At 43.2% G+C, this 27,130-nt stretch overlaps 1 protein-coding gene across 5 annotated transcripts in view; it reads right to left on the minus strand.

Annotated features, from left to right (window-relative positions):
- The window catches only part of BMAL1 (basic helix-loop-helix ARNT like 1), a 98,422-nt gene extending 84,996 nt beyond the window's left edge, over positions 1-13,426 (minus strand). For all 5 annotated transcript variants that reach the window (XM_033119375.1, XM_033119374.1, XM_033119373.1 and 2 more), the window contains exon 1: positions 13,281-13,426. The gene's annotated coding sequence lies outside the window, so the exon portion shown is untranslated. The remainder of the gene's footprint in view (positions 1-13,280) is intronic.
- Between the last annotated feature and the right edge of the window lie 13,704 nt (positions 13,427-27,130).

The following is a 27,130-nucleotide window of genomic DNA, read 5'->3' on the forward strand; positions in this document are numbered from 1 at the left end:
AAAACCAAAGCTTCCTCTTTCAACCACCAAGGGGAAGCCACGTATTGAAGAAAGAAAGCCTAGACGACTATCTACTCTAGACTGGACATGAGAGAGAAATGAGCTTACATCTGGCTTCCAACCATTGTGTCTGCAGATCTCTTTAATACAGGAACTTGATCTGTATCATAACAAATACAAGAAGGTTCAGTGAGACCAGTTCTACATTCTCCTAGTAAAGCCTTTGTCACCAATGAAATACTCTAAAGGCAATATTCAAAACTATATAAGAAGATTCGGGGAGAGGGGTTATCACTTTGTGAGGGGTATAAATGTCTCACTATCACATTGTTTTGTACACCAGAAACTTAAAAAAAAAAAAAAGATACAAGAAAATGTTTGATTCAGTTTTGTTTCATGGAAAACTTTTTAAAAAATGAAACCAGGACCCCAAAGATGATTTATGTTCAGGTCAGAGGAAACATTGAGAGGGCCCAGAAAAGCAAATCAGCCTCCTGCAGTAACAGGAGGTGAGACAGTTCTAAGTATAATAATAAGCATGACCAGTCCTCTCTCCTACAGCAGTTCACTCCATTCCTAGAAAGGGAGCCGAGTGCTAAAATGATGTGACCAAGGCTAATTTCTCCATGGAAACAATGTGATAATAGGAGCTTCTGTTCCTAACCAAGGACTCCGTGGCCAACTTTGTAAAGGAATTATATAAACTCCATGTTTTATCATCTATTAAAGCCATGGGCCTTTTAAAGCTGGGAGGGCTGCTGATCCAATAATATCCCACAATGGATCTATGTATATTCTGAACAATATAAAGGAGGCACAAGCAATGAAACCCAACACAACAACCAATCACGTGACTTTTTATTTATTCTGATTCGATAACAGCGTATAGCACAAAATACTTCACTTAATAATGCCTACTGACTTCTAAACACAGTAAATCAGAACATCTTCAATAACGAAAGCACAGAGGAAGAGAGTTGAAGTTAAGTCAGAAAAGTAGGGATTAGGTCCTGGCTCTGCCACTGACTAGGTTTGGGACAATAGCTTAAACCAGCTCGGTATTTCCCAGCCCTCCTCACTTGTCTTTATAACACCTCTTTTCACAGGGTTGTGGTGAAGACTAAACAAGACAATGCAGTAAAAACTGCTTTATAAATCACACACAGAAGTAAACGGTGTGACCAGGTTTATGACATCTGGAAAGACTTTTGTGGGGAGACTTTGATGAGCACCAACATGGAAATGAGCAGCCTATGAGCTACGCAGCCGATTTTTGAAAAACTGACCCACAGCAATTTCTTTTGCGGTCCTTTTTTTCTCTCTTTATAATCCCCCATGTACATCAGCCGGCAAGAGTTAGTCAATCTGCTGCATTTATCGTTGGCATCCATTTGCTCATGAACTACAGAGCAGCTGGCGAGAGCTGCTACATGTCCGCCATGGGCTGTGAAGGAGGCAGCGCCGCAGTGGACTGAGACCACTGTGTGGCAACATGTCTCTCAACCAGAAATGCCTTCCAAAGACCCACTGTGCTTTCAGAAACCTCAAAACCAGGGACGAGGCATTTCAGAGTGCCAGGAAAGGGAGGAAGAAGATTAGAGCTGTTACGAGTGCAGGCTCTGAGTGAGACTGCCTTGGGTTGGAATCACAGCTTTTCCATTCACTGTATGTCATCGGAGGCACCTCTAGGTCTCACTTTGCCTAGAAAGCGGGACTGATGGTGCCCAACCCACAGGGCTATGGTGAGGATTAAACTGCACTTAGCACAGTTCTTGGTAGATGGTAAATTCTCAAAAGTTAGGTACCGTAACTAATAATAAAATAATAACGCAATACTAACAAAAATTAAGATTTGGCAAATCTTCCATCCTTCACAGCAAGATTTTGCTACAGGCTTTGTAACCAGGGTTACCTGGATGGCATACTGTCTCACCCATTACTCCCAGAGGCTAATCAAGGTTCTTCTGGATTTCTGCCTAATGCCCCAGGATAGGTGGACATCCAAGACCGCCCAACTGGCCAGCTGGCTAGATCCTGACACTTATTTTTCTGATTCACAGCTGCCCATCATGACCCTGAGAAGTGTGTGCAGAGGAGAATGATTAACTTGGATATCTGTGTCTAACTTTTCCATCTCTAAGGATGAAATATACCATCACCTTTAAAATATGGCCCTACCCAGCAAAACGAGGCCCGTCAGCACCTGGCTGGTGGACAGCGCCACATTCCTGCACACACCCTGGAGGCAGGGAACTTCCTTCTATGTCCCCCAAGCTACCCCCGTAAGGCCAGTACACCTTTCACTATTTAAAACCAGAAGCAGCTCCCTACAACCAGGGAGCAATTTTACAGGTTTCAAAACCTTTCCTTACCTCACTCCAGCATCAGAACTGTACTGAAACAGGGGGAACAAGAATTGTTATTTCAGTTCCATAGATAAGGAATCAGCCAGTTTGAGACATTAAGTCATTTGGCTTAGGCTATCTGTTGCTTAAGTAGCAGAAGCAGCTTAGAACGCAGGTTAATCTAGTTCTCAATCAAGTGCTCATTCCCAAAAATGTGGGTATTTGTCTTTAAACCTTCGACTTTCATTAATGGGGCTTTGCTTCTGGAGAATTCATTAACTAAGGGATCGCAGTCACAGTACAGTGCAGATTCACATACGTGAAATCCACTCACGCAGGCAGATGTTCCCTGCACTCTAGAAATCTAAAGGGTGACTGCAAACAGGCATGCTGATAAACATAATTGACAATTAATTCCCGGTTCTGGCTCCTTCTCATCCTGTGTGAATTAAGCTAGCAGCCTCCGTCAGGTCTCTGCTGCAGTTAGTGCCTGTGTGCTCCAATCCCACTGGAAGGCTGACACTGGACTAAGGCTTCAGGGAGAATTACCTGACATCCCTTACAGAATAATCATAATAAAACAAACGCAGTGCTTCTCCGCTGCCTACCGGTCTCTACCTCACTATGTAAACTTTGATTTGCCACTGGACCTCACTAAGTTTCTTCATCTGCAGAATGATGGAGTGGGCTTGTAAGAGCCTTGTCCACTTCTAGCACATGACTCTCAAACCCCCAAACAAGCCCAAATCCTGCCTGTGGCGGATACTGAGAGGCAGCAGAGTCCACTGGTCAAGAGCCTCCATCCAGGGCCTGGTTTTTAAACCTGAATCTACCGCTTATCAGCTGTGTGACCTTAGGCAGGTTACTGGATCACTCGGTGCCTCAATTTCCTCCCCTCTAAAATGAGGCTAATAATAAAACCTATTTCATGGGGTTTGCAGGAAGTAAATGAGACAAAACATGTGAAATGCTAAGAACATCATAAGAACTCCATATTAGCAATTATCATCATCTGAAATGACATGTTTGGGGTTTAGGCCTCCAATGATTTTCCAAACTGAATTCCCCCGTTATTTAAGAACCCGCCCATCTAGGCAAGTCTATACCCCTGAATACAAACTGGTCCTTCACACCTCCGTGCTGTTATAATTGTGCCATGCCGCCAGCCATCTACTCCCTGGAAATACTTGTGTTACCCTTGCCTGTGAATCTAAATTCTCCTTATCCGTAAAGGTCTGGATTCAACCTCATCAGCTCCATGAAGCCGCCTCCCCACCATGACAACTCACAAAGCTCTCTGTGGTCTCTACACTGTTGTAGTACTTATAGTCTAGACCACTTGACTGGCATCATACATGGCCTTGAGCTGTCTTCTCCTGGGAGATGAAACTGCAGGCTCCTTGGCTACAACAACTATTTCCGCTCTTCCTCTGGGGCTAGTATGGTGCCTGGTACCCGGCCCTTCAGACAGTTGTTGACTGAATGAATAAATGTGTAGTACTATGCCTAAAGAAATATGCAAAAAGTTGTCTTTAAGTTGATGTGGCTCAGCTATTGATTTACTGTACTTTGAAGCCAATTAAAGATAACATAAAGATGCATATTAGCAGAGCAAGGACAACCACGGCCAGTTAATTCCTGGTCATCAATAAAAGATACTAATATATAAAAGATACTGATTTCTCAAGAATAAGAAAAACATGGGTGCCAAAAGGAAATGGTGACCTAAACTCCAAAGTCCCTTGCGAGACCTAGCTCATGAGCCTGTACTATTAGAGAGGGAAAGAGAGTTGAGGTTTTCCCAAGCAGAATTCAGTCATTCAACAACTAATTATTGAGTGACTACTTTGCACAGACACTGGCTTAGTTGCTGGGGACACAGCAGAGAACAAATCAGACAGAATTCCTGCTCCTATTCCAGCATCTAAGGAGGAAGGCTAGGTATAAGGCCCCTTCTAGCTCTAAAGTATAACGCACAGAGTAACAACTTTTTGCACCAACTCCTTGCTTCAAGCAAGGAACACAGAGAAAAAAAATGGAATGTACCACATTCATAACTGACCAAACAGAGGCAGCACTGAAACTGCTCTGTCACTCCCAACAGACTCCCCTCATTGTAGTATCTACTGGGGAAGTTCACAACGTAGCATTCTGTACCCTAAGTCATTTGAACTCTAAGTCCGTAACACCCTAACTCCCAGTTGAGCTCAGCCACTAGTGACATTTAAATATCAAACCTCTCAAATAGCAAATCTGGCACATGATGCCAAAAAGAAAACTGAGATATGGGAAAGGAGGAAGGGACGGGTGGTAGTGCATTAAAGAATCAGGTAGTTTTCACCACTGCAAAACCTGAGGCTCTTTTCTCCTAGGGAGCAGAAACCTCTTCTATCATCTGAAGTCTTTAAAAAAATTTTTTTTCTATTCCAGCAGGATGCTGAAAATAGCTTTGCATTTAACATTTAAAACTGTTTTGATCCCACACTCTTTCAGCTCTGCTCTCTCCTGCAAACTCCTTCCATTCCCTAAGGGCACTTATAAGTATATTTCATAAGCAACAAAACATAGGCACCATTTTTATCCCTAAGAGTTAAAAAAGAAAAGAATGATTTATATAATTATACGGAAGATAAGTTGGCTAAGAACACAGGAATCTTATCTGGACCAAAAGTTCTAGGACAAAATTTCTTTCAACTCATCAAGAAAGATAGCAGATGAAAACGAAGGTTCATACGGAACACGTCACTGTTGAACACTGTCCACGGGAAACTCCTGAGTGCCTTGTTATTTGTGGGCCATCTACTTTGTCAAAAAGAAACTGGAGGTAGCCTTTGGAAGGCAGGCTGGAACAATGGAACATATGTGTGTTTTCCTGTCATGGTGAGAAAACAAGATTTTACAGCCAAGAAGGACCTGAGAAATCAAAGTTCGATGACAGCAACTTACTGCAAGTAACTCAGCAAGTCTGTGGCTCAACTCCCAGGGCCAAGTCCCCCCTCTGCACCCACTGTCTCATTTATAACACATGAAACAAAATCTTGAAGGCACGAAGGTAAAAATCCCTTTGATAAAACTTTTTGATTGGAAAAAATAGTAGGAGACGTGACAAAGGTAAATAGGTCCCATTAATGAGAAAAGTAAATGACCTATAATGCAATATAGATAAGGGGGGTCTAGCTTCAGAAGGCTTAGTTAATTCCTGGGAATGTTTTAGTACTAAACAGTGTGGTTTCAGCTACAGGCAGCACTAAATGGCTTTTGTGGGCTTGCCTGAGAACTAAACCACCATTTAGCTCACTTTCGCTTTTCTATAGAAAAATGTATCCCAAATTTCCATCAACTGCCTTACCAATGAACTTTTGGGACAAAACCTGTTTTTAAGGTGGCTGTGCATGTAAAACAGAATTCTGGGGTCTGAAGCTCTGCACTGAACATGATTAAAACAGTAATCGTTGGTGAGACATGCTATGAGAAAGCCCTTCACACAATGTGTTTATATGCAATATGTCTTATTAAAACCCTCTGAGCAGAGTACAGTAAACTGCTATTTATATCATATGTAACCAAGAGCAAGTGCTCCAATTCTGTACGTGAGTATTTACAAGGCCCTTCCAGCACTGGGCTAAGGGTTACAGGGAGGATAAAACATCTGTACACAAGGAAATCATAATCCAGCTACACTGGCCTTTTACTTTCCTCAAAAACAGCCTAGTTACTTCCAACCTCAGGGCTTTAGCACGTGTTGCCTCTTCCTGGGATACTTTCCCCCAGGTCTTCCTGCAGTTGAGCTCAAATGTTCTCTCTCCAGAGAGGCCTCCCTGGAGAATCCAGCTAAAGCAACCTCCTCCCCACCATTCGTCATCATTATTGTTTTACTCTCGTTGATTGCTTTGCTAGCATCTATTACTACCAGAAGGTAACAGGTTTAACTGTTTATTGTCTGTCTTTCCCTACTGGGACACTGTTTTGGTCACAGCTCTATCTTCGGTGCTGGGCACACAGATGGCATCCAATAAACTTCACTGAATGAGGAGGTGAGTAGAGTTGGAGAGCGGGAAGTGAACACAAGATAAATATTCATGAAACAGTGTTTTAAAAATGAAAGAACTGGCCATCCTGATTAGATACAATATGATAATTTGCCAAATATGAAGTACCAATGCTTCTGAATGAATGTCTGGCAATCAAAAGTAAAAAGAGAGACAGACGGGGGGCGGGGAGGGGAGGAGAGAGAGAGAGCGCATGCGTGAAGGGGGCAGATGTCATCAGAAGAAGCTTCCAAAGCAATGAGATTCAAGGCAGGCGGCAGTGAAGAACAGAGCATCTCAGGTCAAAGAAGGACTTGAGCAAAAATATGCCTCAGGAGAAAAAGTATGGCATGCGCTGGCCCAGGCATGGCAGGCAGGAGACAAGCAGAGATGGCTGGCTCAGTCTGAGAATGGTGGTGGGAGCAGGGTGGCGGGGCTGGCGAGGAGGAACAGGGTCAGACTCCAGAGAGCCTGGAGGACTGGATACAGGGCTGTCAACCACGTGCCGGGGACACAGGGCTGTTCTTGGAAGGCAACGTTAGCCACGTCGTGTGGGAAGAATTAAAGGAAATAGAGGGTAGAATAGAAAACTGGTTAGAAGATGACCTGGATGGTCTAAGCGGGGCGGGGGGGGCACAAAAAGAGCTTCTTCCCTCTGCTTAGACAAGAGAGAGACATAAGTAAGCAAGATGTCAAGGCATTTTTTCCCCTTAAAAAAGATAACTTCCAGAATATCTCACCATAGCATTCCAAGGCAGATTCAGGGCAACTTCCCACACATCCTGGACTTGGAGCACTCACGAAGGACAACAGAAGTTCAGAAAGACAGCTCTGAGGGCAGGGAGGGTCTTTCCATGCCTTCCAAGTCCAAGATCAATTATATTCAGTATAGCGTGTGTTTATTATCTTTTTCTTCTTTGGGGGGGGGGAGTGGTATCTTATTTCCCTGTACAATATATATTTGAACATTATATAACACAGTTTTATGTAACAGGTTCTTGACATAAAACAATGTTTTCTTCACTATCTAAATGTATTTGGGGAATAACTGGCATTAAATTCTGTGTGTGTGTGTGTGTGTGTGTGTGTGTCCCCAAGGCTGTGGACGTCTTTAGAATAAGGAGCTGGGGAGAGGAGGAAGAAGGTGGACACTAGGGAAGAAGGTCTCTTCTCTAGTGAGGAGCTCTACAGCTGGCTACGAAGGGGACTGGGGATAATGAGCTCTCACTGCACACAAGAAGCTGCCTGGCGATGGGTTGGCTGAGCCACACACGAGGCTTGCTTGTGTCTGAGCAATGCTGCAGAAAGGCGGGAGTAAGCAAGAGAGACAGAATGGCTCAACAAGATGTGAGAATACTGCTCACCAGCCCTTGTGACCGCTACTCAAGTGACAGCCAAGCACGCATCCCTTGTGCCCTACTGCTGAGGACTTCAGTCATGCTTAAAAGGACGTGCACATCACCTGTCACCTGTCAACAGGACGACTGGTCGCCGATCACTGAGGGCTTAGTAGGCTCCTGGCTGGGTGCTTCACACACAGGATCTAATCCAGTGGTTCCTTCCAGGAGGCACCTGCTACAGTGCTTCCCGAGCAGACTCTGGGGTTCCCTGAGCACAAATCCGGCCCTGCCCCATTCCAGCTGGGTGGCCTTGAGCAGTTTACAAAAACACTTCATTTGTGGAAAAGTGAGAAGAATCATCGCAACCTACCTTCTGGGGGTGTTATAAGGATTAAACAAGTTGATAAAGATAAGATAACTGTCATAGAGAGTGTTCAATAAACGTTAGCTGCTGTTAGCACCAGTGTTATTATTCCTATTTTGCAGGTGAGGTAAATCAGAAGCTAACTAATTTGCCCAGGTCACACATTTCAAACTAGTGGTTGAAGGCATCAATACATGTAAATGTTTTACTCAGTATACGTACAAAATCCAATGGGTAGAGTATTAACCAGAATATTAAATTAGGCAGACCATCCACCCCCTTCTTTAACCAGTGGATAAACAAGAACTTACACTATTTAAAAGAACAGAACGTACTCACGTAAGCAGCACTTGCCATCATATGCCAGCCCTCAACATCCCCCTGAAACAAAGATGACGAAAGCTTCTCCAGTTCCCTCTCTTGGATGTTAAGCTGGAACGAACGCAAACCCTCTTCCCATGCAGACCTAGTTACTCATGACCGTGTCCACTCGTGCCCCCGCTGCATCCCTCATCTCGTGCACCCCCCTCCACAGGCGTATCCCCCTGCCCTCCACCTGCCTCGTGCCCGAGTGCCTTTGCCATCCCATCTCCTCCTCCAGACTGTCAACTGGAATTGGACAAGCATATCCTAGAGGTTCCCTGTGCCTGTCGTTTGGGGAAACCAAGATGAACTGCCCCCAAAGTGCTGGCTCAGGCCCAGCACTGGTAAGACATTCCCTGAGACAGCCCAACACCATCAAGAATGCAGCAGTACCTAAGAGAATTGGGGGAACACTGCTGCCAGGCATGGGGAAAACGAAAACCAAAATGAAGAAATAGCTCCTGGAGAACCAAGCACATGAGCTGGGTCTTAAAGCAGAGTGGGACTTGGACACAAGAAGTCTGCAGCATGGAACGGGCCAAGGGCTGGTGCAGGGACTGGGCAGCCCTTCAGTTTGACTGGCCAGTGTGCACACAGCAGGGTCTGGTAGCCAGGTGGGTTGGATGTGGAGAGGCAAGAAGGAGCAGCAATACAGACAGCTAACGTTCACTGAGCGCTGACTGTGTGCTACGAATAACTTCACGTATCGGTAACGTATGAACTCATTTAGTCCACAGCACAGCTCTCTGAGATAAGGATTACAGCGATCCCAGTCTTGCAGACGAGGACACCAAGACATACAGAGCAAAGCAACTTGAGCACAAGTCATAACACTGGGAAGGCAGTTAGGATATGCAATCTGGCTCCAAAGGCTGCACTCTTAACCACCCAACCAAACTGCCTCTCAGGACAGCTTGGGGGTAAGGGGGACAAGTACCAGGGGGTTCGGAGGATAAAATGAGACAGCGCTTGCAAGCAGTTTACAATGTAGAACTCCAAGGCGACGAATGCCTGCCACAGGCTGCTGTTAATGTGAACAGTGGACCTGCTAGCAGCGGAAGCAGGAGAGACAGATCAGGACTGAAAATGGGAGCAGGGGTGAGGGGGATGATGAAGAGCAGAGGTCGGGACAGACACCTGCCCCCAGGGTATGCAGGAAGAGAACCCAAAAGCATTATGACCCAAAGGCTGAGGAAGGAGGGGATTTCAAGAAGGAAGGAAAGAAAGGTGGCGTAAAAGCTGCAAAGGAGCCAAGAATCATTTTGGACTAAAAATGGGACTCTAGAATTCAAGACTTATAGTTTCTGGAGCTCTCCGAGAAAAAAATATAAAGAAGGGTGGTAGACAGAAAAGCCAGAGGGAGGGGCTAACGATGGAGCGGATGAGAGAGTAGAGGTGAATGTTCACAGTTGTGTGAGAGGCTGCAGGACAGGGAGGAGACAGAGACACATACAGACTCGGGGGGACCAAGTGTAGCCCCGTGAAAGCTGCCTGCTGCTCAGCAGGCCTCCCCCAGGTCTGGCTCTCCCCCTTCCATTCTTACTCTCCTAAATCAAGACAAAGGTTTTTCTGGGGTTGGTGCAGAGGCTGAGGACAAACAATACAAAGGACAGTCTAGTGCCAGGACGCTGGCCGGGTGGGAGAGAAGACAGCAGGCACTGAGGGAGGGCTTCCTGAGTGCCGGGCATTTTACATGCATCATCTCCCTGGATTCTCATACAGACCCCATGAGGCAGGCGCTGTCACTACAGCACAGAGAAGAAGCCTGTGGTCAGAGGCGACAAGCACTTGTCCACAGCCACAGAGCCAGAACCCAAGTCCTAGGTCCTGCTATCAGACTCCGGGCTCCCAACCAAAGTGAGGGTTCAAGAAGAGGGAGCAGAGGAGAGATCCACTAGCTTTTTCTGAACTGGGAGGAGAGGAGACATGAGGGAAAGAGACAGGACATTTTGAGCAGCAAGAAAGAGATACTGAGGGAAATTTAAGTCAGAGCAGGTCTTTTTTCGAGAGAAGAAAAAGCCAGGGTGGTGTTTGGAGTAAGTCCAGGTATTGTGATAAAGTGGCAATGAGAAAAAGGACTGTAGAGAAGGGTGACATGCCTGTATTTCTGGGCTCTTAAGTAAACCTCAAGGTCCATATTGGAGTTTTTTTACTTCCTTACAAGTGTCTACCACGACGTTAAGGTCATTGCCTGTAATTGTAACATCGTAAAGGGGCAGAAACCGTTTCTTTAACATTGATGTTCTCCCACCACAATGAGAGCTGATGATGGAATCACAAATAAAAGAAAGCTCACAGAAAGAAGGCAACCCTTATGCCAAAGACAGCTATTAAATATTTAGTTTTTACATATTCTAATGCACTTTTGTTAACATAGCCAAGTCTTTGTACAGTGCTTGTCCATCGTTTAGTATATAAACTGGGTAGAGATTGCTGGTGTGGAGGGATAAATCTGAAAGCATGGCCACTTCCTTTTCCTTCCTGTGGTAGGCAAACCTCTTTTACAAATAGCAAACTCCTGGTAGTCATCATTTTATAAATCATTTGAAATGGATTCTTTAAAACACCATCTGTTGATCTGCTTAAGTTTCCTATGAAAATAGGACTTTAGCTCAAATGTTCTGGAGTTCCAGCAGGTAAATACCAACCTGAATTCAAATGTATTAAATATTTAGAGGCACAAAGAGCTTTATAGCAGAAGGAAACTTTGAGATCACCTAGTTCAACTGATTACTGTCCATGTGAAGCTAATAGAACTCAGAAGGGTTCAGCAACTTGCCCCAAGTGGCACAGCCAGAAAAGCCCAAGTCTGGGCTGGAACCAGGATGTTTTCACTCTCAGGCTAGCACTCTTGCATCACACCTGCTCTTTTCTCTCTCCCTTATTTAAAATTTTAGGGGTTGGAAAGGTACAAATTTAACTATAGTTTTAACTTATTATTATTCACGGGCTACATCTATGATCAAAACCAAAATGCCTCTACAGATCCAGCTTCAGGTGATGCAGACAATTTCAAATCGTGCCCAGGAAATTTTAAAGCCTTCTAAATAATGTTCAACAGTGTTAAAGACTTATCAATAAAGTGAACTCAATAACAGAGAATGGATTGAAAGATTCAATTTTGTGTTTTAAAAAATATTTTTTGAGTTGCATTGATATGGAAATCAAATTTAACAGCAGTGAAATTTTTTTCTTGCAAGCAGAGAGCATGTGATTATTCAAAACTGTTCAGGAGCAGCAATGATTATTTTAAGCTCGTGATTCAACCAGTACATTAATTAAAAACTCCACCAACCCAAATTGACAGATCCTGGTATCAATGGGACCAAAAGAATTAAAATAATAGTTGTCACATAAAAATAGACGAAAGTGGGGAACAGCAGTAGATCTCAGAAGGACAAATGACAAAAAGTGTTGTGGGAAATGAGATGCGGCTAATGGACAGTCTTTATGGATTTATTTTTTTAAAGGAAGATCCTGGAAATACAGGTACGGTCAAGAAATGCTTCTTCATAAATACCGAATCTTAGTTCTGGAAGCTGGGTGATAACACTTGGCTAATAAATTCCTTACTGACAAGTAACTTTGTAAGCAGGGAGAAGAGACCCCAGCGCCCAAAATGCCAAAACAACGCTAGATGACCGGGAAGGAGCCGAGGCCGGGGAGGAAAAAAGGGACAAGGAATGTGGTGTCAGGGGTGTCTGCCTGGTCTCCCGCCGGCCAGCACAAATTTGACAACAGACGCCAATGTCCGGAGTAGCTCTTCCTTCCCCTGCGCCTGCCCTCCGGCATCTGCGTGCGCTGCGCAGCCGGGTCTCGCGACCCCTCGGGGTGGCTGACTCGCGCCCCACAAGGTCGGCATTGATTTCTATTCTTCCACTTCTTCCTCGGAGCAAACGAAAGCTCTTTTGGCTGTCAACGCCCGGGTGTCACGAGCGGGGACCTTTTCCTTCTCTGACATCTGTCAAACCTGGTACTAGAGCCAGCCTCGCTGCGACCTCGGCGGGGCTCCAGGGCTCCAACGCCGGCGGCGGGCCCACACCTGGACGCCGGACGACATCCCCGCGCCGTGGAGCACCTGCTCGCATACCCTCGGGGGCTGCCCAAGACCCAGAAGGCGCGGGCCGGACGAAAGTTCGCAGGCTGGGGTCGGCCCCATCGCGAGCCAGGGATTCCCGGGTGCAGCGCCAGCCCCGAGACAGGCCGAAGGGGAGGACAGGCTCGGACTCCCCAAGCCCGACGGAGACGCCCTCCCCGCCCCCACCCAGTCCTGCAAGCTCCCGAAAGGGAAGTGAAGGAGAGGAGGAGGAAGGGCAGAAGCGGCATCGCTCGCCCAACGCCCTTGGGGCGCAGCCGTGAAGGATAGTCCCCTCGGGGGTCCCCGCATCTCCCGAGGATACATCCTAGGACTCGCCCTCAGCCGGTCTTTGCTCCCAAAGGGCGGAGCTGTCCCTTTAAGAGGCAGCTGGCTGCTCCCTACCCTCGTCAGGTAGCGATGCCCGGGGAGAGGAGGTAGGTACTCCCGCGGATACTTTCCCGGTTCCTATAGGGGTGCCTGCGGCACCTCTGCCCGCCCTACCCTGCAGCGCTAGCCCCGTGAAGGAGGATGGGGGCGGACGGGCGCGGCGCCTTTAAGGGGCGCAGCCTCCCCACGGCTCGGGTGGGGGCAGGGAGCGGGCACGGGCCCTTTAAGGCCGGCAGCGGGCACGTCGGGCAGGGTTCCCCGGCGGCCGGGCTGCGCCCCGGGCGGCGGCAGGGTCGCCGCGCCTGCTAGGGAGCTAACGGCCCCCCACGGGGTGCTCGGGGCCGCGCCGCTGTCCGCCACCATCCCGACACTCACCGTGGCTCGCCGGGAGCGCCCGAGCCCGCGCCCCCACTTCGATCCCGCGGCGGCGGCGGCGGTGAGTCCGGCGCGGGTAAACAGGCACCTCCGTCCCTGACCTACTTTCTGCCTTCCCTAAATGTCGCACCACTAACCTACTTTCCGACCAATCCGCTCCCCGCCGGCCCAGGCCCGGCCCCCCGCCCACCAATCGCAGTGCCCAACCCCCCTTCCCCGCCCACCAATGGAGGAGCCGCGGAGCCCGGATACCTGCCTCTTCCCGCCAGCCAATCCAAGAGTCCGAATGGAGCCAGACTCGGAGGTCGGCCCTGGCCAATCCGCGCGTGGCTCGGCGCCCTGCGGGCCAGTTAGGCGGCGGCTAGAGAGGCCGCTGGCCAATGGCGAGGCGGCGGGGGCCGGTTTACCTGCTACTTTCCCGCCACCAATCGTTTGGCACACAGAAGCGCACGCCCTGCGGAGAGGACCAATCCATGCGCTTTCCCTGGATTTCCTCGCCCCTGCCGTCTCCCTTTCCCTTCAGGTCTCTCGCTCGCTTTGGCCACTGCGGTTGCGGACGCCGCGCTCCTTGCAGTCTCCTGTCTCCTGGGATGTCCCTCTTCTCTAGGTCCCTGGCTTGCGCCTGGCTCACCGCTCTCATCTCTCCTTCCCCTCCTTTACTCGGGGCACCCTGACCAAAAGCAGCATTTCCTCACTTCCCTCCCACCAACTCCATCTAAGAAATCAATTTTAGGACAGAGCCTTCCTAAAATACCCTGGTTTGCAAAATTCCAAACGAGAGAATGCGTACTTAGAATTAGAAGGCTTTTTCATCCAAGTGTTCTTACGCTCTTTTCGTTACTCTTGACCTCCAGGCGTCCGGTTGGAGCTATCATTCTCGTAGTTCAAAAGAGAAAACTGAAGCCCGGAGCGATTCAATTGCATTTCCTTCCTTTAGCAGGGTTTTGACTACCTACTATGTGGCAGACACCGTCCCAGAGGCCGCCGTCTCTACTTCAAAAACTGTCCCCGGAGTGAGAAAGAAACAAATAGTTACAGAAAATAAACATTTCATAACAAGATACAACTTGAGTACTGAGAGGACGGAGAATCCGTCTTATTTTGGCATCTCGAGCACTTAGCAGACGGCCTTTAGCACAAAGAACTCCCAACCTTTCTAGATATTAAACTCCCTGAATACAAAGACCGTGCCCCTTTAGCACCTAATGAGTGGAGTGGAAGGGTGGGGGCAGGAGCCTGGCACCGTGTAAGTGTGCCATAAATGGGTGTTGACTGAATGGAGAACAAATGGAAGTAAATCACTGCACTCGATTCTGTGATCCCGACTAGCCCCTATGATTCTAGAATTCTAGCCTTGTTCCTTGAACACTGACACTGCATTCTGTGGAACTGGTCCCCATCCCCAGCTCATTGCCAGGCAGAGAATGGAGTGGTTGCCCAGTAGTGCTTGTGGCCTGAGTGTTGACTGTTTTCAAGGTCAACCAATTTCCTTGATAGCTTATTACTTCTAAGTTCACATGCAAGTGGAATCATACTGCTGTTTACTTTGTCTCTGTCCTGATGTCATAAGGAGACCACTCTATGTAAGTGGGATTTTAGCGATGCTCTTGCCAAGATACTGTAGACAAGATGAAGAAATACAGGCCTGGATTTTAGTATAATTAATTGGACGTATAACTGGTTAAAAAACCATAACTTAAAGATACTGATTAATGAATCCATGTTGACCAGAAGGAAGGGGGAAGAGAATCAACATCTGTGCAGAATCTACTCTATGCTAAATGCTTTCCCTGCATCTTCTCCTTTAACCCTTACAGCCCCATTTTACAGATGAGGAAACTGAAACTCAGAGTTTAACCAGCTGGCCCAAGGTCAAACAGTAGGTGGCAAAGCCATAATTCAAACCAGATTTATTTGACTTCAAAAGCTTCATACCACACCACTTACCATCAGGATGACAGAAGGCTCTCTCCAGGGCCCAGATGTCAGGACTTTTATCAGTGCTTTGACTGGAACCCCAGAGGATTTGTATCACATTTCCAGATGACACAAAGCTAGGAGGGGAAGAAACACCATTACACTATAGGTATAAGCCAAATGCAGTGTTGGAGCAATAGGCTGAGTCTAACAGGGATAATTGTGGGGTTCCCACCCTGGGACACGAAGTACTGAAAGGTAGGCTGGGGGCAGAGGTATCTTAACAGTTGCATGTAAGAACAAGACTAACGGGTCTTAGGTGACAGACAATCCAATCTGAATCCTCAGTGAAGTGTGACTGCCCAAATATGTGAATGCTGTCTTAGGCTGAATTGATAGAAGTGAGGTATATAAAGCAAGATTGGTATTACACTGCTGCCCAGCGCTGGTCATTACATACATGGAATATTGTCTCCAATTAAAGCTTAGCAAAGAGAAATTTTCTACTTGCACAGAGAAGGGGACCAGGATGTAAAGAGGCTGGAAATTATGCCATATTAGGAAAGATTAAAGGAAGCAGAAGGTTTTGTCCCAAAGGGTACAAGGTAACTTTCTTCACATATTTGAAGAGCTGTCAAATAGAAGAGAAATTAGACTTATTCTTCAGAGCTCTAAGGGGTGGAAACGGGACCTGTGGGTAGAGACTCTAGAATGAATAAATATGAAGAATTTTCTAACAACTAGAGCCTCCTCTGCCTTGATAAGTTGAGTTTCTTGTCACAGAAAGGGTCCAAGTAAGAACTGGATGACCATGTGGTAGGAGCAGGGCTGGAATAGGTGTCCATTTAGGACTCTGCCCCTCTGAGATGATGCAAGTTCTATCCTCGCATCTTTGTTTTCCTTTTTTAAAGTTTATCACCCTGCCTTTTCCTACCCTCAAAACAATCTGTGGCCTCAGTGGCTAAGCTATTGTTTCTCATCACGTGCTCCTGATCTTTCATATATAATTATACCTTCACTTGTGTTTCTCTTTGTTGGAGATCCCAAACACCTCCATTTTCCACTAGTACCTACTTTCCCTTCATTGTCTACCTTCCAGAATATTGAATTTTCAATTCTCTGGGCACTGTTAAGATCATAATATTATCCTCAATCTGAAGTTCGCTGAGCATGAATAGAATCACATAGATAAAAGAAAGGGAAAAGAAAACAGTTATTGAGCACCTACTGTGTGTCAAGTGATTTAAGTACATTATCTAATAGAATCTTCATGTTAACTTCAGCAGTTGATATGCTCACTCTCCACACTTGCTGGCTGAAATGACTTTTATCAACTAACTTAACTTCTTTGTACCTCAGTTTTTTCATCTGTAATATGGGGATACTCTAGCGTCTACTTCACAGGATTGTTGTGAGAATTAAATGAGATAATTGATAGAAAGTCCTTAGCACAATACCTGGCACACAGTAAAGATTCAATATGTATTAGCTGAGCAATATGAACTAGATATTTACTGTGCCCATTTTAGAGATAAAGTTAATGAGGATAGAATAGTATAATCCACAGTCGTTCCCCAAACTCTGATTCAATGGTCAGGTATATTAGAATTAACTGAGCGGTTTTTTAAATTACAGGTTCCCAAGACCCAATCTGGAAGATTCTGATTCAATATCACTGGGATCTGAGATGCGGTCAAATCTGAGAACTGCTGGTCTAATGGAATAAGCACAGGCTCTGAAGTCAAACAGATTTGAAAAGCCAGTGATGGGACCCGGAAGTTATGCAGCTGTGCTCTCTTTGGAAGGAAGTTGGGAAGTCCTGAGATGGATATGTTAAAGTTCTTGAGGAAAACCAAGAGGAATGTGTTGCTGTAAATAACAACAACATTTACTGCAGGCTTACAATGTGTCAAGCACTGTTCTAAGAACTTTAAATACATTATCTCATTCAGTTTGCACAAACCCTTATAAGATTGGTATTTCAATTATTCTTATTTTACAAGTGGGGAAACTGAAGCACAAAGAGGTTCTGAGGTCTCAGGCTGCTTAGACAGTCTGACCCCAGAGCTCACACTCTGAAGTACTTCAGTAAATCACCTGCACCTTTGGACAATTCCTTTGGAAAACAAAGAAACTTAATAATTTAGACACATAGATTCAGGTATTATCAATTCAAAGGTGTCATCATTCAAAGGTGGTGAGTATTGTTTTTTAAAATTCTCCAATTGATTGGGGTTTCATGTGAGGGGATAGGAGAACACCCAAGACTATGTCTCAGGGATGGAGGTATTACTGTCTCACACTTAGGGAATGCAAGAAACAGAAGCCTCATCAACTAACTTAAGCCCCAAGGGGGAGATTTATTAAGAGTCGACAAGTGTATGTCGTGGACCCCTAGAGTAAGAAGTACAGCAAGTCCTCACAAAAGACTAGACCTGGGGCACCATTAGGTAGGAAGCAGTTCCTATCTCCTCCTGTCTCCGGGGTCACGTGGCCGCTGGACTCATCTTCTCTCTGCCCATCTGCTTTATGATTCTTTTTTTCTGTAGCTCTTCACCCTCCATCCCATTTGCATGGGGGCCTTCAAGAATGCTCTCAACTACTAAAGTGGGGAGGAGGGAGAGGGAGGGGGAGAGGGAAGAGGGAGAGGGAAGAAGGAGGGGGAGGGGGAGGGGGCCCACAGGCTCAGACAGGTATTTCTTGAAGTAAGGGGCATGAGCTGAGCAAGATTTCCCCCAAAAGTGCTTACTGAAGTGAAAAAAGAATCAGAACAGGAGCAACTACAGAGTAATAGAGCAAAAGAAGAAGCAAGAAGTGAAAAGCCAGGTTTGGAAAACTTGGGAAGAAAGTCTCAAAAGACAGGTTTAGGGACAGCCGGATGGCTCATCTGGTTGAAGCACAAGCTCTCAACAACAAGGTTGCTGGTTCAATTCCCACATGGGATGGTGGGCTGCGCCCCCTGCAACTACAGATTGAAAACGGCGACTGGACTTGGAGCTCAGCTGCGCCCTCCACAACTAGACTGAAGGACAACGACTTGGAGCTGATGGGCCCTGGAGAAACACACTGTTTCCCAATATTCCCCAATCAAAAAAAAAAAAGACAGGTTTAGAAGCAAAATAAGGAAACTTACACTCGAGGAAAATGTTTTGGTTAGAACAGCAAAGAGATTTGACTGTAAGAAAGCTGTTCTACTAAAACGACTTCTAGAACCAGGAGATGTACCGGAGGATTTTGGGGAAATCGAGAACAGAAACAAAGATGACATGGTACCAGACAGTACAGATCACTTTTTGAAGACATTTGTTATTTAAGGGGAAACTAGATAAAGAATCATAACTATCTCTTAGCAGCCAACCTAATTGAAAGTGGTGTATGTTCATATGTGTATGCCTGGTTTGATTGTTTTTTTAAATCAAGGTTGACATATCTGGGCATGCAAAAATCGGAATTTAAAAAATAACAGGCTTTCGTAGGTAACCAGTGTTCATAACTCTTTCAGTTGCTTTTGAAAAGGTCTTCCTTGGCTCTTTTTTGAATGGGATGGTCATAGCAGCTCAGAATGGGAGAGCAGTAATACCTCACTTGGAATGTGTCCTAGACCATGTAATTAAGCTTTAGACTAGATCTTGCTTGCAGTCGTGGCCAAGATTCCAGAGATCTCGGTGCTCTAATGTCAAAGGGGCTTTTCCACTTGGCTGAGGGGTGTTTGCTAGAGGGAGCTAAAGCACCAGTGACCACATAGCTTCTCAACAGAAGCCCTAACAAACAAAAAGACACTGTCTTCCCAAAACTGGCATAGCTTTTGCCCTGCTTTGCTAGAATGAGCAGCACCAACATTCACTTTCTGGATAAGATTTTTTTAAAAAGGAAGTACTCTAGTTAGTAAAGCAAAATGAAGTGTTAAGACAAGCCATTTAAGAAATGCATTAACTCAAAAAAAAAAAATGTCAATGTGCTTTTGAAAAAAGAAAAAGGGGATGCATTGGGGGATTTGATCTAACATTATCAAAGCATACTGTAAAACTGTGGTGATTAAAATAGTCTGGTATTGTTTAGAAACAGACCAATAGATGAATGAAGAGACATATCATCCAGAAATAGACCCAAAGAATGTGAAAATTGAATATAATATAAAGGTGAATTTTAAATTCTTTGGAAAAAGATAGCTTTTTCAATAAATGGCTTTTTTCAATAAAACAACTAGCTAGCCATACGGAAACATATAAAGCTTGCTCTCTTCCCTAATCCTTACACTAAAATACAACCCACTGTTATTTAGGATTTAAAGGTAAAGTGTGAAATTTATAAAAACAGTAGAGAAAATATGGGTAAAATTTTTATAAACTTGAAAGGTCTTTCTAAGCATAATACAAAATCCAGAGACCATACAAATAAAGGTGAATTTCACAAAAACACACACACCCCATGAACAAAAGAAAGGGACAACCAGCAAACAGGCCCACAACACACTATTAAAAATGCACCATATACATTCCAGTTAAAAGGTCAGAAGTTGGGTAGTGAGCTCCTAGGAGCATTATTTAAAGCTGTCATTCGGAATAAAGGAATTACTCTTTATGAAGTGTTCCTCCTTGTAAAGTTGTCTTATTTCATTGGCCCTCTCTTTCTTTTTCTTTTTCTTTTTTTTAAAAATAAAAGTCAGTACCCTTCAAGCACTATCCCAAGTAACAAAGCCTGTTCAGATCCTCTGCAGCAACTCACATAAAAGGTAATGATCCAAAACCTACCTAAGGAAAACTCACCTTGCACAATCATAAGAGTGATTCCTACTCAATGAGTCCTTCCTTTCTCTTTGCAATAAAAAAAAATAAAGAACATCCGTTGCTTTTTTTCAGATTATAAAACCAGTATGTTTGCGACAAAAAAATCTGGAAAACACATACATGAAGAAGAAGATAAAAATAATCTGTAAACTCATTAAGCAGATATGACCTCAGTTGAAATATTGGTGTATTTTCTTTGTTGGGTTTCTTTTGTAATTGTATTATATTGTGACCTAATTTTTATCACACTGAAATTGTGTTTGGCAACCTGCTTTTAAAAATTAATCTGTTGTGAACATTCCCCCATGCCATTAATCCTTCCTCTTCAACATGATGTCTAATGGCTACAGAATATTGTGTTGTATGGAGGAACCATACACCATTATGCAAACTCCTCACATTATTTCTAATTTTCCTCTATTATAAACAGTTTGAGTAGAGTATAGGCTTATGAGATGGGCCCACAACATCCCTACCCTACATCATTACCATAGAGGGTTTTAAAGAACCAGTTGGTATAGATAAGGAATAAAACTTACATATTTTTTGTAAGGTTGTTGTGTTTTCTCCTCTTGCTACTGCTTCTCAATCATCAATCTTATGTTAAAGACACCAGAAAATTTATATGCTGTCCAGTTACAAACAAAACTGGAAATGACTATAACTTGATAAGTGGTCTTTGGAAAATTTATTACCCCAGTTCTGTGTTTCAAAGGGCACTCCAGCTAACCAAAGGATTGATTAACAATAAAACTTACTGTAAATAAAGATATCCAAATCTTGAGTACAAATAGAGTCATGTAGTTCTGGTTGTATTGTTATTATTTTTGCCCTATGTGCTGTCTTTTCCTTTATTCATCGACTGCTAAATCATTTCTTTGTGCATTTGTACATATGCCAGAGGCGGGCAAGGAAATATGATCAAATGATGCTATTTCTTAGTCCTTGGGAGATTGGATACATGACAAAGTTGAAAGTCATCAGCAAAACAAAGTTGTAAAGTGACTATCTGCTTGTAAATTTCCCTCTCTTGGTGCCTTTGTCCACATTAATCTGGCTCACACCTGCTTCTCTGCTTAAAGGTCACTTCCTCAGGGGAGCCTTCCCAGACCTCCCAGCCATAAAAAGCACCCTGGACTTCCTCTCTCAAAGCACTATCACCCTTGTAATTTTTTGTCTTCTCATATACTCTGTGAAGCAGATACCACGCCTGTATAGTTAGTTCTCTCATGTCTCCCATAGCTATCGAAGTAAGTAGCACATTCACAAAAACAAATATTGTTTGAATAATGAATAAAAAACAAGGAAGAGATGTAAAAGTGAGCTGTACTTCTTCCATGGATACACACAAGATACCTCCTTCCACAGAAAATATAGGAATCACTCCCTTCAGTTATCGGCACCGCCCCCCATCTGAAAAAACTTCCCAAACCATCCTTTCTAAACTAGCAGGCTCCCCATTTCACCCTTTATCCGTCTTGAGTTTTCTTTTTCTTCTTTTTGACGTTTCTTTGTACATTTACTACTACCTGATATTTCATTATATATCCATTCATTTATTATATGTTCCCTGCAATAAGGTCTGTGAGAGAAGGGGTGTTTTCACTGCTGTATCTCCCATGCTTAGTATAGTCTCTAGCGTATAATAGGTGTATAGATATTAGTTGAATGAACGAGATTGAAGGGAGCAGCACAATTGGGCCACTTTGGGCTTCAAGTAGTCTTATCAGACCTCAGCAAAATCCACTGCAATGTAACATAAGGAAAAAAGAATAGACACACTTTTTCTTCATTTTTTTTCTTTAATTAGTTGTGTTGTTCCTATCACGTATTAGCCATTTTTAGAGTTGCCACTATCAATATTTTTATGTTTTACCCTCTGATAATGAGTTGACAATATGTTCGAATAAAGTATTTCATTGGGTATAAAAAGCAGCAAACAAACTTTTCTGAATGTCATAGTGAGAATGTGGGGGGGGATTGTATGTTTTATTTTGTTTTGTTTTGCTTTTTTGGTCAGAGAGTCAAACAATAGAGAGTAGGAAGTTGATTTGCCTTTGAGAAAATAAGTTTTATATCAACTGGATAGTATGCCAGGCTTTAAAATGTTAAATATGAAGTTAGACCACAAATACAAAAAAAAAAGTCAAAGAAAATGTTATAAATAATGCTACATGAAAAGTAAGACCCCCATAGTATACAGAGTGACTATAATTTTGCAAGATATGTACATATAAACAAAGTTGTAAGTGTTCATAGAGACATGCCAATCATTTTATTGAAGAGGTTGTAGGATAAACTTTCTGCACTGTTGTTTGTAATAATAAAAATAATTTTTAAAGGAAACTGGGAGAGCCAAGTGTCCCAGAACACTTCACGTGCTCTCTGGCTTCACTTGATGTTATTCTGGTTTTCTCTCCTTCAAGTCACCAGTTATCCACCTTGAAATTGGACAGCCCTTGAGATAACTTGCCCTGGTTGGGCTGGCATCCCTGGAAAATTCCAACATGATCTGCTCTTCAGCCTTGGAGTCCTTTTTTGTCTCAATAAACTAATTAAGAAATACCAAGCATTGTATTGTGAAGTTTCAGTTTCAAGATGAAATTCAAAGTAACTTACCGCGTCCTCTTGGTGCTTAGCATTATTTTTATTTTCAAATATTCTCTAGCTTGAATCTCTGCTTCTGGGGAAGACATTTTGCCACACAGGAACACTGGGAGCTAGGGGATGGCTGCACCCCACACCAAGTCATTGTCTTAATCAAGGGTCCAGTCTGGGCCCCAAAGAGAAAGGTTTATTTTTGCCTCGGGGTCTCAGTGACTTCATGCTTCTTAGAGACAGTGGGTTTTAGAGAATGAAGCTGACTAGCTCTTCTGATGTAATCCCTTCCTCATTTAGTCCTCCACTCTCTTCCGCTTTCACAGGTGCCATGTTGGCATCTTGGAAGGTTGATCATGACTCCTGTTTAGTAGTTAACCTTTCCAAGCAGGTGAAGCTCAAATAGTTGGCAACCTCCCTATTAAAATCAAACTTCCTCCCCCACCCCTGCGTAATCCTAAGAGTGAAGGATACATCTGATAAACAACAATTTCATTGTACCAGGGAAAAAGAATACATGAAGACTCCCAGTCTATTTAATACTTCAGACCGGGTTTTAAGTATCCAGCTGTCTTCATTTGCAAGGCATCAAATATTTTCATATTCCACAAATGGGGCTATTGAACAACGATGAATGAATGAAGTACAATGCAACCATTTTTAGTATGGTAATTGTAATTAAAAGACAGTGGAATGATAATCTAGTCCCAGCACATCTGAGATCTCCTTTTCATTTTCTCAAAACAATACTTTCTATGTCTGGCTGCAGAGACTTGTTGCTTATTTTCCCCTTGGTGAAGAATAGGTAACACTTGACACTCTTCTAAAACCAAGGTGCATCTGAAATTGTGGTTTTGGCTAGGCACAATCTTCCCTTTCTCCATTTCTTCGTTTGCACATTCTGGGGGATAAAATTTCTATTCCATACATATTGGTAAATTACCATGAACCAAATCGATGTCTCAGGAACGTAATTCTATTATCTATCTATAACTATTGTTTTTTAGTTCGGGATAATTTGTTATTACTGTTTAAGAAGAGACAGGAAGCATACCTAATAATAATGACTAACAGTTTTATAGTGCTTACCATATGCCAAGTATTATTCTAAAATGAATGCACGGACTCAACCCAACACAATCGACCCAACAACTCTGGAGGGAAGTCTCTATTTTATCTGCATTTTATAGATGAGGAAAGTGACACAAATAGAAGTTAAATAACTTGTCCGAGATTCCCAGCAAGTAAATGATAGAGCCAGAATTCAAAACTGGGTATCAGATTTCAGAGTCTCTGCTCTCAATCTATGTGCTGTCCTCACAGAAGCAACTGTGGGATTTAAGCATTATCCACAAATTTATGGGTGGCCACTGAGGCTTGGGTAGGTAAAGTTATTTGCCCAACATTGCAAAGCTGGTGAGCAGCTAATCTAGATTTCAACCCAGTCTTCAGGTCTCTTTGGCTCTAATGTCTGTGTTCTTTTCATCCCCCAAATAACGCTGCCTCAGCACTTTTTATTCCAACTGTCTTTTTAAGTATATCGTGGCTTAATTAGACTTGTGTGGGCTAGTGTGAAAATCCAGTCATCTCAAAGAACTTTTTTTTCCCATTACAACATGTTTTCAAACTCCTAAAGGATCGCCTTATAAATGACTGTTTGCAATTCACTACGTCTGAATGTTATGGATTAATCAAGATGAAAAAATAGGATCCTATTCTAAAATCTTAGGTACCAGTCTTTTGAAAAGGCAAACAAACAGTCCATTTTGTTTCTTATTCTGCAAGGGTCTATCAGGTTGGTTGAACTAGAAAAATACATGTCCTCTAAAACAAAACAAAACAAAACAAGAATAGAAAAACGAAAACCATAAATAATGCTTTAATTTTTCCCCCTGATGCATTACTAACCATGCTTCTAAACTGTGCTTATCCTCTGCAAAGCAAGCAGTGAGAGAGGCCATTAACTGCAATGCAGAAAGCTTTATTTATTTATTTTTTAAAGCTTCCCTCTCCAAGTTTCTGTTTCCAGGAAAGCTCTTGGTGCACAGTTGAACACACTGGGGAGAGTGCACTACATAAGTTTGCCTTGAGAACGAATCTAAAGATAAAAGCTTCTTGAAAAGCAAGCAGTCAAACCTGATTATCATAGAACCCCACAGAATAACGTATCACTCATATTTTTGTACACATGAAGACCCAAAGGGCCTCGTTCGTGTATGTGTTTATTTCTGTTTCTGCAAATTTTAAGCTGAACTGCAACTTCCATGTTCAGCATTAAAGAGGCTTTGCTGTGCTTTGAAATTTGCTGTCATCCATTTCCTGTGCATTACTCTTTTGGAGACCAACTCAGCCAATGACAGGGTCCTGCTTGCTCCATCCTGCCTGGGTCATTAGAACCTGATTTATTGAACAATGTTCTTCCTTTCACCATGTGCTGCCCGTTAAAAAATATCTATCCTTGAAAACAGCTACAAACCTTAAAATGGAAACATTTTACGTACTGGTGAAAAGAATATGCTTGGGAATCCATTGGTAAAGGAACCGCTCTTACAATGAGACATTAAAAGGAGCTTATGTGTATTTGAACATTTACTTCACAGAATGCAGAGAAAAAAAAAAGTAGGACTTCAGATTTAAGAATGCCTGGTATTTTGCCTTTAAATCATTTGAAATCTGATATATATATATATATATATATATATATATATATATATATGTAATTAATGTTAATGGAACCATTTCATTTCTATAGCTACGTTGTTCAACAAAAAGTTGCTATTCTCTCTATATATATTTGTTGGTACACTTCTCAAAAATAGTTGTCTATATTTCTGGCCTCTTGTTATTCACTTCAAAAAACTTCCTTATCCTCCCATATACCCATTTTTCTGAATGACATCCTAAGTCCAATGGCTTTTCTTTAGTCCTCAGTCTCCTTAACTGAACAACACAGTGAACAGAGTTTAGTGTTGGAAAAATAATTATCAAGGTTAATTTGACATATATTAAGTGATATGCAAAATAGTATGCTGCTGCATGGTAATTGTGCATAAATATAAAGCAAATATTGTAAAAAGTTTTTCATTGAGTTTTTACAATAAATTTTCATTTTTCAATTGTTCTTTCTGCTTTATTTTATCAAATAGTTAATTTAACTTTATTTAATATCATCTATGTGCTAATCACCATGCTAAACATTTTATACATATTATTTCATTTAGTCCTTACATACATGCTAAGATTTTTGTCCTTATTTTACCAACGATGAAACGGAGGCTCAGAATGATTAATTTATTCAAGAGTATATATAGCTAATGATGGAGCAAAGATTTGAACCCAACATCGTCAGACAGGAAAGTACTCGCTCCCAGTTGTCAATACCTCCACACGACAGCAATTGTGATAATTTTTCCTGGCACCACAGGCATTTCAATGCTCATTAAACATATCCATGTAGCCAATCAGTTGGTCTGGCAGTCAATAAACATTTAAGTGTTATGTGAGATTCCCAGATCAATAAGACCCTGTCCCACCCCTCAAGGCATTCATGGTCAGAGACCAATGAGATAGTTATCATAATAGAGATGTATTAAGTGCTTGGAGAGTGCAGAATTATCATAATCTGCCTGGGGAAGTGAGGAAAGTTGTTAGAAAATGGTTTTGATTTAAGTAGAGACTTGAAGGATATAAAGTTTGCAAGCAGAGAAGAGATGGACTGGATCAAAGGCAGCTAGGCTCCAGCATCTGGAAGCTGATGTTACTATGCCGTCAGCTGGATCTGTCCTCAGATCTCTGGAGTTTGTATGCGTAACTGGAATACTGGCCAGTCTGTTCTCGTCAAGGAGAACGACACATCTTAGAGATAAGAAGTATCAGATTCTTTGGACTTCATTCTCTGTTAATGCTCTATTCTCTTTCCCCCCTAATACTCTTTTCCAGTGGTTCTCAAGGTGGGGCTCCTGGACAGAGGCACCTGGGAACTTGTTAGAAATGCACTAGACCCCACTCTAAACTTACTGAATCAGAAACTCTGTGCATGGAGCCTAGCCATCTGTTTTAATAAGCCCTCCAGGTGATTCTGATATGTGCTGGGGTTTGGTAACTACTGCTATATACCTACTGTCTTCTATGAACTTTGGAACAGAAAAGCTAATGTCCCTAAGAAGTGTTGAAGTATATTGCATCTGTTTTGTTCACCCTGTACATCCAGCATTTAGGCCAGCGTGGAACATGTAGTAGGTGTTCAATAAATGTTTATGGAAAGAAAGAATGAATGAGTAATTAAAAAAGGAATTCCACAAGTGTACAGAAAGCTTCAAGTGCCAATATCCCTAGAAGAACTAACGTAATTCCACTAAATTTTAAATGTGTGATGAGAATGGGAGGGGGCAGAATGTGAGAGTTCGTGGGAGGAAAAGAGAATTAACATTTTTTGAGCACTAACTATGTGCAAGGGGCTTTTTAGAGGCTTTCTGATCCTCACCTGAAAGATTAAAACACTGAGGCTCAGAGAGGAAATTTTCCTCGAGTCACACAGCTGGTGGTGGG

This window comes from Rhinolophus ferrumequinum, chromosome 11, assembly GCF_004115265.2.
Source record: "Rhinolophus ferrumequinum isolate MPI-CBG mRhiFer1 chromosome 11, mRhiFer1_v1.p, whole genome shotgun sequence".
In the NCBI taxonomy this organism is placed as follows: Eukaryota; Metazoa; Chordata; class Mammalia; order Chiroptera; family Rhinolophidae; genus Rhinolophus; species Rhinolophus ferrumequinum.